General features: G+C 43.8%; 1 protein-coding gene across 6 annotated transcripts in view; it reads left to right on the top strand.

The window, feature by feature from the left end:
* Positions 1-9,947: 9,947 nt before the first annotated feature.
* Positions 9,948-12,785, top strand: part of PIP5K1B (phosphatidylinositol-4-phosphate 5-kinase type 1 beta) — an 86,471-nt gene continuing 83,633 nt past the window's right edge. For 3 of the 6 annotated variants that reach the window (XM_044446737.1, XM_044446734.1, XM_044446735.1), the window contains exon 1: positions 9,948-10,379. The gene's annotated coding sequence lies outside the window, so the exon portion shown is untranslated. Of the gene's footprint in view, positions 10,380-10,569; positions 10,588-12,785 lie in introns of those variants that run through there. The other 3 variants (XM_044446741.1, XM_044446740.1, XM_044446738.1) reach the window with 2 other exon arrangements.

Raw genomic sequence — 12,785 nt, 5'->3', positions numbered from 1 at the left:
CCACATGATTGTATCCAGTGTTAGTCCTACTTAGCATGAATCCACTGAAATGAATGGAACTTAAATTAGACTAAGACTAAGACTGAATATAAAACATAATTTTAAGGGAGTATTTCTTCACATTTCATTTCATACAAAAATGGCTGAATCACATCTGCAGCCATGTTGATATGCAAGTATCACAAAGACAGCAGTGTGATTTCTGATGAGGAGGAAAAAGAGAGAGGGAACACTTTATGGGAACACATTTTAAAATTGTGGGATGGATATAGCTCAGCTAAGTTCTATGTACGCTAGACTCTAGGGAGCAGAATAATAATTTCTGCTGATTTCTCTATTCTTGTCTACTCTCTGTGCCCCATATAAGGCTGTGCCAGATGCCTGCAGAGACCTTCTGTCTTCTAGTGTATTATTAATTGCTCTTCTTAAATTTACTCCCAATTCAGACTAAGAAACATTATTACCTTACATTTATGTAATCAAAACTGATCAATCACTTGAAATGAAATGACATGACATGACATGACATGACATGACAAGACATACATATTCTGATTAGAAGAGGCATGCAAATTGACATCAGAGGTTTAGCATTGTATTCCAGATCCAAGAAATCACTTACTACTTCTCAAAATACACTTATTCTATCCATAAAATGGGGTGGCAGCCACTAGTTTAGATTACTTTAAATGGGAATTACACAAATGTGAATGGGTTTTATCAGTACCTATTATGACAGTGGCATCATGGAACCTTTAGGTTCAGAGGCATGGTTGTTACTGGAGAGCCTGTTTTGCTTGTGAATTCCTGGAAAGATTGGAATGGTCAATGTGTGAATCAGGTGAATTGTCTACTTGCGCCTCTGGGTCTCGTTTTTACTTTTTTTATATATAACCTTTTTTACTTTTGTAAAAAAATACCTCATTGCAGGATGTTCTGTCCAGCATACAGCTAAGCATGCAAAACTTATTAGCATCTTGTCCCAGCAAACATTTTTAGCTAACATGTGCTGATCTATGTTCTGTATGCATTGGCAGAGGTTTAGATCCATGTTGAGGGGTTAGAAAACTTTCCACCAAAATTTAGCAACCTATCTAGGAAAGACGTATGATTTGTTTCTATTCTAATCTCCATGTTTACTTTTCCTTGGAACTGCCTAGCACTATGGTGGTTTATTTTTTATTTATTTAAAATGACATTTTCAGACCAACTTTTGGCCTTAACTAGGCCTCTCAGTGTGGATTTGAATACAGTCAAAACCAATAAAACACCAAGAGAACAATCCTTTGATCCTCAGACAGCATCCTATGGGCCTTAAGCTTGTTCCAAAAACTCCCTCCAAGATCTTAGAGATCTGTTCTGTTCTCTCTGTTATCTGTGTGTGTGCGTGCGTGCCTGGTTTCTCTCAGCCACTATGGCGATTTCTGAGGAAAGGGTGTTGGAAGCATTATTACCAGCAGGAGAGGGAGTGGCTGAGGATCTGAGGGACAGTTAGTCAAACTCTTATGCTTGTCTAACTCATTTCCACTTTATGGACAATGGAAAAGAAAAAAATGCCATTCCTTTCAGCTTGCCAGCAAAAGTCTTGATAGGGCTTTGGAGAGGACGGATCGTCTAAGGTCAGAGCATTTTGCTCTTTCGGCTCCTAACCATTATGACTGTGTCCTAAAATAATATTAGCCAGATTTAAAGGCAGAGATCAGATGCATATGAATAGAGATTATTCTTTTCTTAAGAATTTGTGTTGGATGTGTACCAAGAAGTTCCACAGAATCTATTACAACTTCTGCACTTACTAATACTTAATAGCCTTACTATACTCATTTTATTTGACCAACTTTGGAAATACATGCATAATCCCCTGCCCCACCAACTTGGAAATTTTAACAACTTAAAATTTTAACAGCTTGGAAATTTTCAAGTAAAAGATGAATAAGACCATTGCAGGTGATATAAATGGTTACCACTCTTACATCTGCTGTACATCTTGAAGACATAAAAATTGTCTCCCCTGTTAAAAACCTTAGTTCTTTCTCCTTCTTCTCCTTTGGAGTAAGCAAGAATGTTACAAGCTATATATGGTGCCAATCTAGCAGCTGTTTTCTTCAGTGAAGTCTCATAAAAAATAAGTGGTTCTCCTCCAGAGAAAGTGGGTTATTGATCACAGACACAGGATTACTGCCTGCATTTCCAAATTCTCTGTGAAGTCAACAGAACTACAGACATAAATGTTTTCAAGGCCTAGGGCACTGGACTCAGCGTTTTAAAAGAAGGCTGTTGTTTTCTAAGAACAAATGTAACAAAAGGCTACTGTTGATTATAAAATAGGGTTGAGAACTGGGGGGAAAGTAGGAGTTATCCTGTTCAGTTGTACGTTTTGCTTGTTTAGTTTTGGATTGACTCCTTGTAAAAATGCACAAAAGGAAAGTGGTCCATTGATTTCCACTAAGCAGAGGTCAAACTAGGTAAAACAAGGACATCAACTATGAAACCTAAGCCAAAAAGGCTTCGGCGAATGGGGCGGCATAGAAATTTTCTAAATAAATAAATAATTAAAAAGAACAATTTGTATTCCATCTTGAGCCTCCAGTGACATTTATCTTTAATTGTTTTGCTTCAGCTCTGTGACAGCAAGTACAAAGTCCAATTATGATAAGAAGCACAGCCCTATTGAGTAAAGCTTATTATAGCTACTAGAGTCTGATCACTATTAGTAATTACTAAACAACAAATACCCTTGTGAAAGCAGTTTTAGTGCAAGCTTCATGAGCGGTCTCAAGGAGTAGATAAGGCATTTACATTCAAACATGCACACATACTTAGTAAGAATCTGTTCTTTCATGGCTTTTAGGATCTATTATCCCAGGAAAAAAAGTTGAAGAGGAATTGGTGAAATACTTTCTTCATACTGTGTGCTAGAGTAAAACCATAATTTCACTCAATTTGTGGAGAAGACAGACCAGGCCTGGCTTCAGCTTCGCAAGGCCCCCAGGAAGCTCCATTTAAGTTGGTGGGGCATTCTGACTGCTACCATATATAATTGTCCAAAATGCCCTCCAGCAATGCTATGCCACACGCTACAATGAACCATGGGAAAATGAAATGTCAGCTTGTAGTGTGAGAGGGGATCCAGGGTAGGCACCAGCACTGGTGGGGCTGGGCAGGATGCTTAAGCCCTAATAGCTGCCTAAGGCTGCCAAGTACCAACATGGGAACCTGACGAGCACAATTCACAGGAAGGGGAGGGGCGTGTGTTGGTGGAAGGTAAGCCCCACTGAAATTAATGTGATTCCATTGGACATGTACAGTATTTCTATTTCCCCCATAAGATTGGAAACACATTGCTGCTGTAAGAATTCAAGTTATAAACATTAACCTTTTGTATCCTCAGCTAACATGTCATATGCCGATTTAGATTCTGCAGTCTTTGTTCTCATGCGTTGCATGTTGTTTCTGTAGTATGTCCCACAGCCCATATCCCGTCAAATATCTATGCTTGTCAAGCCCACTAAAGTCTAGGATAGTCAGGTGTTCATGTTCAAATGTTGTCATTTGTTCCTCCCGAAAGGATGCCTGGTATACACTGGGCCAACCTGGCTCTCCATTGGTTATGGAAGTAGCAGCTGCTGCAGAGGTTTTCTTAACCCTCTTTCCTATGCTTGGGTGCTCCGCTCCAACTGCCAATTGCCTTGGGACTGGGAAGGAAGCATACTCTGGCCTTCTCCATCCACAAGAATGCTGAGTTGCATCTCCCAAGAGGAACGTCATAGCAAGGGAGAGACAACTGGGCAGAGAAAGTGCTGTTGCTCCAATCTTCTTTCCTCCTCCTTCCTGTTTTCTTTTGTATTGTATTTGTTAGATTGTAAGGGGATTGTGGTCCAAGGCTGTCTTTTAGGTGCTTTATGAGTGCTTAATAATTAGTTTAGAAATGATAATATCTCCTGAATATGCCATATCAATGTAAGAGTTTCTTTAGAATCCAGGTAGGCAACTTATGGCCCTCTAAATGTCTTTACCTAGAATTCCCACCATCCCTAAACAGAATGGCAAGGGTTGATTAAAGTAGTAGACCAAAACATTTGGAGAGTCACCATTTGCCCACCTCCATTTTAGAGTAAACACTAAGGTTGGGCAGAAAGTACCTCTCAGATTTTTTGGGCTTCATCATTCCCCTCATTCTTGACCACTGGTCATGCTGGCAAGGTTTTTGGAGGATGGAAGTTCAAAGCATCTGCAGATCTGGCTTGAGCCACTACTGCACCAAGTGAAGTTATTGTAATACATGCTTCAGTACTGTCCCATGGCACCTATATATACACAATTCAAGTAAGTAGTTTTCTGCCTTCTTGGCTACCCAAGAATCTTCAACTGTGCAAAATTAGCATTGTTTTAAGGTAAAACAAGTCCAAACACCTGTATGGGATACCAATCAGATAGTTTAAACCATGGATTCTCAAACTACGGCGCGCAGGCTGGATACAGCCTTTCTCAGAGCTTTTGGACCCGCTCAGAAAAAACAATCTCCAAGCGAGTCCAAAAGTTCTGGGTTGGCACAGGCATACTCAGTGGGCAGATGGCTGTGATCACGGTTGTGCTCGTGCAGGGAAGACGGGCATGATCGCGGTCATGCTGGGGGAGGGAGTTGGCCGCGAACTCGCCCGCCATCCCTGCACAATCATGCTGGGGGGAGGGTGGGGAGATGGCCGCGATTGCACCCACCTTCCCTGCATGAGCACAATCACGTCCGTCTTCCCCCCCGCAGCACGATCGTGCCCGTGTCACCCGCCTCCCAGCACAATTGTGAACAATGTAGCTATGTCCCTTGAATATGGACATGCTCTTCCCCACCTCATCTTGGGCTTCTGCTGCAGCCCAAAGGAGTGGAGCAAACATTTTTAAAATATTTTTAAAATTTTAATTATTTTAATTATTTTTAATTAATTTTTAATGTGCAGTGTGCATAGGAATTCATTCATATTTTTTTCAAACTATAGTCTAGCCCCCCAGCAGTCTGCGGGACAGTGAACTGGCCCCCTGTTTAAAAAGTTTGAGGACACCTGGTTTAAACCAACAGTAGCTCCACAGTCCTGGTGCCCCCTCTTCCACACCAAGCATATTTTTGAGGCTGAGAGTCAGATGTGTTTACTAGTGCTGCCAAAACCATGGCTCATGTCCCCTTACTACCAGAGAAGTAGGTCTCTGTCCTGGTAGCATGAGCTATACCTTTGCTCATGGGGGGGCGGGGGGGTGGGGAGTTCTTTACTGTTGAATCATCACCACACCTTGGCCAAGGGCTAAAAATTCTATGGATTCTTGTCCCAGACAATCCTTGAACTATGACTTGGAAATAGCAAGAACACTTCTCTGTAGATTAGGCCACACTATGGTTCCCCCATACAATCAGTTCACCTCATCAATGGGTAGTGGTGCTGGTTCCAGACATGGCTCTTGACTATGTAATTGTCCTGCACCATCAGAGAAATTTGCAGGGAATTCAAATAGCTTTGTCTTCATCTTGTAACCCATTCCCAGGTTTCCTCAATGTTTCTTCCGGGTTTTTGCTTAACATGAAAACAAACACACACACTCACACTAAAAGCACACACATGGCTGCTAGACAGCATCTAGGAAACTGTAAGATTTTTGAGTTCCCAGCCATGAGGTCAGAATATTCTACCAGTCTGTTGTTGGGGATCTGCACTTAGGTCCTCCTCTCCTCAAAGCCATCATGGAAAGAACTATGGCAGCTGCTTCTCCAGGGTTGTTGAAACAACCTCACAGAAGGGCTTTTGGGCGCATTCCAGGGGTGGGGAAGAGACTAGTGCCACCAAGATATGATGCATCCTGGTAGCTCCCTAGCCTCCTTCCCTTCCACTCTGAAAACACCACACTTGGATGGCCAAAACTGGCTTGCTGTAGTGTTTTGCAGAGTAAGAGGAACATGGAAACAGCCTGCACCCCCGTGAACTTCATTCCCAAGTTTGCTTGTTTGCTTGCTTGTTTTTAAACTTGTAATAGTCCCTCTGAAATCTCTAAGCAGTTTATAACAAAATAAATAATAAAACAATATAGGATTAAAATAGATAAAACCGGCACAATAATATAAAAATAACAATATTATCTGTAACAATATTACAGCTGACAGTTAAACTATGGTGAATTAAAATTCATAAAACAACATAAAATTCCTTTTAAAAAGCCATATACAATTATTAAAAACCAATGATTAAAATAATTTAATTTGAATGATTTAATTTTAAACTGTTTTTGCCTGGCACCAAAAAAATGGAATGAAGATGCCAGGTGAACCACTCTCAGGAGGCTTTTTCACAAGTGGGACACAATCACTGAAAAGGCCCCTCCGTGCCATCCTCACCTCTTTGAAGTGAGTTCAAAGAGTTGCAGTCATCTCCACAGGATTTGGGGTGTGGGGAGAAGAAATACCTTTGCACTGTCTTCTGACTGGGAGCACTAAGAGCCCTGTGTCTGGAAGCACCCTGGGGCCCAGAGAGCCTTTTGTACTTCTGCAGGCAGCCCTCATCCAGACAGCAAGAAGCTTTGCCCTGCAACCCTTGGTTTTCTTTAGCCCCCATTCATACCCTCTACAGCAGAGGTTGGCCAAAGTTAGCTATTCAGAGGTTCTGGGCTTCTGTTCCAGGAAGCCCTCGCCAGCAAGGCCAATAGTCAGAAATGCTGGGAGCTAAAGTCCAAAAATCTGGAGATCTGCTTTCTGTCTGCTGTGGTACTTCTTCAATCTTCTGGCTCCAATCACTTTGCTGACATTTCTGTCCAGAGCTAGGCATTCTGGCATAGTCTAGATATTTTGACTGCACATTTGAACAGGGAGTTTGGGCATACCATGCCTCCATACCTTGCTCTCCCCAACACCATCATCTTTGAATTCCTTTAAAAGGATGGGGTTCTTGTTGCTCTGTGGTCTTGTCCAAGGAGGAAATGTAAGAAAATATGTTCTTGCTGCCCAAAAGGTTTTTAGGGATTAGATTTGTTTTGCAATATCTGGGCATATTCAATACTCCACTGTAATGTTTCTCAGATATATTCCTTTAAGGAGGTAACATGCACATTAAAAGGGGCTTTCAAAGCCACTTTGGAACTGGATCAGGAGAAAGAGTTGTGTTTTGAGCTGTGTTCTGTAGTTTTGCAGCTTCTGGAAATATGAGAGCTCTATGAAGCTGGGATGCTTTGGGAAGCAGAACAGCTCTTTTGCTACATTTCACTTTTGGCCTTGTTACTATCTTTATTAGAATTATGAATCTCACATTCTTATATTACAACACTATCCAGGGTAGCTTACAATGAGTGCAAATTATAAAGTCTATAAAAATGAAAGGAAAACCAAAGACACGATTCTTTACACTTGTAGTCAAAAAGACTGCTTACTGGCTATAGCATGCTGAAAGTTACCCGCTTTTTTTCTTCCAACATTTCCCCTATACCATGTAAGTGTTAAACAGAAAAAAATCCCTCTAAACATGAGGGAATGTTTTGAGAAGTCTAGCTATGTGCAGTTTTTTAAATATGTGCTTTCTTTCCAGGACCAGCCCTACTGTGAGACAAAGTGAAGCAGTTGCTTCAGGCAGCAAGTGATGGGTGGTACGGTGAGGAAAGCAGCAGCTGTTTCTTAGCTTCCCCTTCTTTGGAAAACACCACTCCACAGGGCTGCTCTGCATGCCTGTGTAATGAATGAACTAAAATGCCATTCTTGGCTGGCATCCCAGAGTCATCATGGCATAGATTCTGAAGAAGAGCTTGAAAACACAATGATGAGAGTTTAGGAAGCTCAGGGACAGGACTTTGAACTGCCCTTGGGGTCCACAGGTTCCAGACCAACCGCGAGAGCAAAGCAGTTTTGAAAGAGAGAGGAGGGGTTCAAGAACCAGAGGAGAAAAAGCCATTGCCTTGCCTGGTCCTTGAGCCCATGACAAGGCATCTGGAGAGACGAACTATCAGCTGGTTAAACTTCTGCAGGTGGACTGGGACTGGGCATCTTGTTCTTCACTTCAGGCAGCACAATGTCTTGGACCAGCCCTGCTTTTTCTAGAATTTTATTGTCTGCCCCACTAATACCATTCCTTCTGGTACAATGATATTTTACTTCCCAGCAGTGCTGTGTAGATGAAGCAAAAATCCTTCCATGGAGTCATGTGCCTAACACACAGAGCCACACTGTTTGTTGCTTTCCAATTCAGCCCCAGTGCTTGTGTATGTGTACAACTGCATCATTGTACAATATAGCAACTTCAGTGCAGTGCACCAAAGGTCGCTCTCCTTAACAAGGAAGGCGTGTCTTGGGACAGGATCATAAGAACTGGATGTGTTATCAGGCTGGGAAGAAATTAGCCCAAGATATTGGACCAGATAGCAACACTTAATGAATATTTGGTGCTAATTTTGCATTTGCTTAAAAAGTTGCAATCATGAAAATGGATAGGAACAGAAGCAGAGTCACGCTGGATCAGACCAAGGTCCATCTAATCCAACATTCTGTTCGCACAGTGGCCAACCAGCTGCCCACAGAAAACCCACAAACAGGACCTGAGTGCAACAGAGGCCTCCCACCTTTATTCCACAGCAATTGGTGTACATAGCCATTTTACCTATTCTACTAGGGATAGTCTATAGTTTTCAGGACTAGCAAGCATTGGTAGACTTCTCCATGAATTTGTCCAGCCTTTTAAAACCATCCAAATTGGTGGCTATCATTACATCTTGATATGTGCTGTGTGAGTATAAACTTCTTTTTAATCTGTCCTGAATCTCCCACCAATCAGTTTCACAGGATGATCTGGGTTCTAGTGTGAAGAGAGAGAAAATCTTTCTTATCCACTTTCTCCGCACCATACATAATTTGTATACTCTAGCATGACTTCCATCAGGCAGCTCTTTGCTAAGTTAAGCAGTCCCAGCTGTTGTAAACTTTCCAACCTGGATGCTGGGATAATGTCGGGAAAAGGTCTGGAGATTTTAGTCCAGATCAGCAACATGAAAGTTTATACATAATTCACACACATACAAGCAGGGATAGTTTTACTGTGGCAGAAGCTGCATTGCATCTAACAAAAGTAGACCAAAGCTTATGGCATCATAAACTTGTTAGTTTTTCAAAATGCTACAGGATTCTGGGGATTTTCCAGAAAAACAGTATTAGACAGGTGGTTAGACCATCTTCTGGACTAAGGGCTGTGAGGCCTGGAGAGGAAATACAACCCAAGTCTAAAACGATAGTTTCCTTAAAAGATAGGAACTAGCCCAGGGGAGGGCAGACAGCAGAGCTAAATGGACTGGGAAATCTCGGGTTGGTTCGCTATAGACTGACAAGGGCTTCTGGCTCCCAACGGTTTAATAACTCACACTGCTGAAATGAAGAAGAAATGAGGTAAACGGGAGCAGGCTTTTTATGTGAAACTCCATTCAAATCGGGCACTCTCGAAACGGATTCCGGGTCTCAGCCTTCTGTATTCTAAGCATTTGTCTTTTTGCACCAGGCTCCGGTTGCCACATCTTGCGGTTCTAGTCAAAAACAATGTCGATCCCTCAAGCCTGGAGTGTGCCAAACCCTGATCGAGACGACAAAATTCCCTCGCCGCTGTGTTTGGAACCCAGGAGGCATGCATAGCACGGCGTGAATCTCCAGGCTCCAAGCCCCGCTCTCCGCCTTCCCCGAGACAGACCTGGCGGGATCCCTTCCTTCCGCCTTGTGCGTCTGTGCCGGAGCTCTCGGGGCCACACGTCGTGCTTTGCTTTCACACGCCTCCTTAGAGCGCCAGCGGCCGGAGCGGGAGGGGGCCAGAATTAAGAGGACGGCGAGCGCGGGCAACCGGAGAGAGCTGAAGGCTGCGTCCAGGCGGCGAGGAGAGGTGGGAGGGAAGAAAGGAAGGGGAAGAGCCTCGGTGCTGCCGGGCGGCGGGAGGGGCCTGGTCCGACGGCAACGCAGTTTGGGGGCTCTTTTCGCCCTCCCCCCACGCCAGTCCTGGAGCTGGAAGGAGGAAGAGCAAGAGGCCGGCGGACCGGGTGTGTGTTGCGCTGAGCGCTGGGGAAGCTGGTTGGCTGCTCCTGCCTACGAGGACGGGGACGCTCCAAGCGGCAGGGCCAGAGCAGCAAGGCAGAAGGGCAGCTCAGCTTGCGACTCAGCGGCGGAAAAGGAGAAAGAGGCGGCCGCCACCCGGCGAAAGACGGGCTAGAGTGCTTCTGGGGGAGCCGCTGCGGCCAAAGGGCGCGAGGGCGCAACCGGACAGGAACGCGCGCCGGGCTTCTGAACCCATTAGCCGTCGCCGCAATTCCCTCCTGCGCCTGTTTGCCTGGAGTTGGTTTGGGCTTCTGGAATTGCGTCGCCTGCGGCAAGCTCGGAGTTGCTGAAGGTGGGTGTGCAGGAGAGTCGGTGCGGCTGGCCGGCCCGTGTTCCAGCCTGTCTTTGCAGAGCTCCTCCTGGAGGAGGAGAATCCCCCTCCTTGTTCTTGCATTTCCCCAGACCAGGAGGCTGCTGGAGAGGAGGGGGAATGGGGTGGGAAGGGGAGCCGTGTTGTGGGGGACGACGCGTTACGGCCCCCGAGGGAGATTGGCGCCAAGGTGAGTGCGGGGAGGCTCTGTGGCGAAGATGGGGGCCGCGCGGCGTTAGATTAAGAAATGGCACCCGGAAAGGCTCTTCTGCCACCCACCCCCGTGTTTTTTCTTGCTTTTGAATCCGGCTGGAACAGGTGAAGGTGTGTTGCTGTTTCTCCCATCAGTATGTTGCACAGCTTTAGATTCTCGCTCTTTCAAAATGCGATCATCGGTCAGTAAGGGTTAAGAAATGGGGCTACAGTGGTCGAGATTCTTCTCAGATTTGCGGCCTTTGTCTCCCCCCTTTCGTATTCAGTTTGGGCAGTTTTGCAGGTGCTTAACTTGCTTATTTTGTGGCAGAGGGGATTGATAATTACAGGGTTCGGGGAAGTTGTAGAAATGGGTGGTTTGTTTCAGACAGTAAAATCAGAGCTCTGGAACAGTCATTACCACACTTTCGCATGTCACAATTTGTACTACAGCATTCCTCCCCCCCCCCCAACAAACTGAAAAGAAGCTTCCTGCTGCATCTCACAGCAGGTTTTCTTGGCTGCCTGTAAGAATGAACGCATTTGATAAGTTGTTTCCCACCCCTACCCGTTTTGCCTTCTGGTAACTGAAGCATCTTCTTGTGAAGAAGAGCAACAGTTGGACCTCTGTTAACTCTAGGCCATTTAGCTTTATTCATGATCTTGGTTCTTTTTGGCTCCTTCAGAAATCTTTCTGAAATGTACAGCTGAGAATTGGTTGGTGTGTTCATTGGCTCAATTTCACAATACAGATAAACACTATAAAGGTAATGGTTTCCTTCTTAATGAAACAGAGAAATACTTAATGGAAATACTAAGCACCAGATTATTCTACTGCCACCAGGAATTAAAAAAAAAAGATATTCCTGCATTTCCTTTTATTGGCTGTGAGTGGGGGTACCAATAGTTCAAGACTGTGTTTGTATGGAGAAGTAATGAAGCAATTGCATTAGTGTGCCTTTAACATGTTTAATTTTGCTGCATAATGCCCTTAAAGGAAGCTTTCGTTCAATGTATGAAGTTTGCCTTGTGTTATCACAAGGTTATTTGCCTAAAATAGCATTGCTTCCTGGAACCAATAAGTATTGCAGTGCACCACGTAGTCAATGCAGGGGAGAGTTTTCTCTTTCACTATATGCAAAACATACCTTGTGTATTTACAATGCTTATTCTTGTTTAGTTTTTTCCATATAAGTAAAGTTGCATTAGTCTGTTAAAGAAAATGTCAGTAGCATCTTCTTCAAAAATGGGTTGTGGGGGTTGTTGCCTCAAGCAGTTTTTATAGGAATCTCAAAATGTTTTGGAATGGGAGATATGAACGAGGAGACCTTTAAGGAGTTTATCAGTAATACTCAAATGTGAGAATGTGGGGTGATTCAGACATAACACTTAAAACAGTTCAGTGTTACGAAAATTAGATTAGCCTTCTTCGGGGCTTGTTTGTCTACCCAGTACCTTTTCATCTGCAGAGCCATGAACATTTCAGCAGCTTTTCATTCTGTTTTAGATTAACTGCAGTTTGCTGTGTCATTGGAACCTGGATAAACTGTAGTTATTCTTAACTATAGTTAGGAGAAACAAACAAACTTCAAACCATAGGTTCAGATCCAGCATTGTGCGAAGAGTTCTGCTTGCATAATGAGGCTTCCCCATTCTTTCATTCCCCTGCCTCTCTTGCAAATATTTGCACATCCTTTGGATCTGTTCTGGACAGACTCTGAGTCCTCTGGACCAGATCTTGGCATTGCACAGAGGCGGGGGTGGGGGGTACCTTTTGTCAGCGGTTTCTGTTCCACTGGGAGAAGGACATCACTGGATTCAGGCCAGAGTTTTGGCTTAACAATTCATCAGTATGCAGCCATTCAAAGTTTTTAGAGTAGCTAGGAAACACGTATTTCTTGGTGATTTCTGTCGGTTTGAGCTCTGCCTTTTTTAGGTTCATGCAAAATACATGGAAATAGGTTCTCCAACATTATACTGATAATCAGTAGTGATATTTGCTTAAGCTTTGGTTTGCTTGGGTTAACATGGGAAACCTTCACTAAGCATCATAAATCTTTTGGCGAACCCATATGCCTGTTTCACTTCATTTGATAAAGGGCCTTGCCCCCTGCCTTTCCATGGGTTTATTGCATGACCTCAGCAACTGACTGTCAGGCTTATTATTACATTATTTTTCCAGTCATTAATGGGGCT

The sequence above is a fragment of the Varanus komodoensis genome, unplaced genomic scaffold (assembly GCF_004798865.1).
Source record: "Varanus komodoensis strain SLA01 unplaced genomic scaffold, ASM479886v1 scaffold5, whole genome shotgun sequence".
Taxonomy (NCBI): Eukaryota; Metazoa; Chordata; class Lepidosauria; order Squamata; family Varanidae; genus Varanus; species Varanus komodoensis.
The sequence above is the reverse complement of the archived record's forward strand: the minus strand, read 5'-3'. Positions and strand labels throughout refer to the sequence as shown.